At 39.5% G+C, this 1,497-nt stretch overlaps 1 protein-coding gene across 1 annotated transcript in view; it reads left to right on the top strand.

Annotated features, from left to right (window-relative positions):
• The window catches only part of LOC107718161 (kinesin-like protein KIF1A), a 35,903-nt gene that overhangs the window by 15,682 nt on the left and 18,724 nt on the right, over nucleotides 1-1,497 (top strand). The gene's annotated exons all lie outside the window — the stretch shown is intronic.

Below are 1,497 nucleotides of genomic sequence, written 5' to 3' on the forward strand. Positions count from 1 at the left end.
AGCTTTTCAGCTTTATGTTTGACACTTTCTACTCTTCCTCCTTCCCCTTCTTTTCTGTTTCCATGGTTTTCCTTTTCTCTCTTACCACAACTTTATCCTTTGACTCTACAACCTGTTCCCACGTGTTGCCCAGACTTGTCAAGTTACAAGACTAATCTCAGTAGCATCCAGGCTGTCAATCAAAGGGGTGATTTCTCCACAGTGACCAATGCCATGACCGGGATGAGCCCCTCGTCCTCTCTCTCTGCCCTGCCCAGCAGAGCTGGCTCCATCAGCAGCCTGCATGACCGGATCATGTTCAGCCCGGGAAGCGAGGAAGCCATTGAGAGGCTGAAGGTGAGAGAGAGGCTGATGGGATGACTGGATGGATGGTTTGATAAAGTAATAAGGGCCAGAGCTGATCTTCTTAATGTCCGACCTCTTTTCCAACTAGGAAACTGAGAAGATAATCGCAGAACTCAATGAAACTTGGGAAGAGAAGCTTCGTCGCACCGAGGCAATTAGAATGGAAAGGTTGGAGACCCCTAAGAGGAATTTTATCTTGAAATGTGTCTGAAATTCAAGTTTTGTGTGAAACAAAAATAAATCAATAAGTAAAAGTAAAAATCTTCTATTTTCATCAGAGAGGCACTTTTGGCTGAAATGGGTGTGGCGATGAGGGAAGATGGAGGAACCGTTGGAGTCTTTTCACCAAAGAAGGTTAGAAGATCATATATGTTTTCTAAAATGAAGCTAGTGAAAGTCTTATGCTTCAATCAGCACTTCCTTATGATTTGACTTTCAGACACCTCACCTGGTCAACCTCAATGAAGATCCACTGATGTCGGAATGCTTGTTGTACTACATTAAAGATGGAATCACCAAGTAAGAATGTTGTTTATTTACACCCAGTATTTTCAACCATGGGCCACTGGGGGTTCACAAAGACATTGCAGGGTGTGTGTTAGTTAACATGAACTAACAATGAACAGTACTTTGCATTAAATTTGACAGCATTTATTAATGTTGATCTCAACATTTTCTAATACATTTTAAGATCAAAAGTTGTATATGTTAACATTTTTATTAACTAATGTTGTAAAAACATATTGCTCATTGTTAGTTTAATTAAAGCTGCAATCCGAAATCGAAATCAATATTTGAGCAAGTACATAACCAGCCAGTGTTCAAAACTATCGCCTTACTTTAGCCCGATTCACAACGGTTAGCTTATAATAATATTTTCTAATTTGAGTGGTATGGGTAGGTTTTCGCAGGAAATTCAAGCATGCCACTGTGTCATTACGTCACGTTTGTAAACATAAAGAAGTTGTCCCGGCTTTTAGGCTATCGCATGTGAGGATCCTGCTGGTGGAGAATCGTTTATAGCCTTTTCTCACAGCAGCTGGAATAATTAAATTTATCATTTTGATGGCGGATTGTAATCCAGAAAGGATTATTTGTTTATGAAACACATGTGAATGCAATTAAATTATATTCCAGTTTTAAATGTGCTTC

Source organism: Sinocyclocheilus rhinocerous, unplaced genomic scaffold (assembly GCF_001515625.1).
Source record: "Sinocyclocheilus rhinocerous isolate Xijiao unplaced genomic scaffold, SAMN03320098_v1.1 scaffold480, whole genome shotgun sequence".
Taxonomy (NCBI): Eukaryota; Metazoa; Chordata; class Actinopteri; order Cypriniformes; family Cyprinidae; genus Sinocyclocheilus; species Sinocyclocheilus rhinocerous.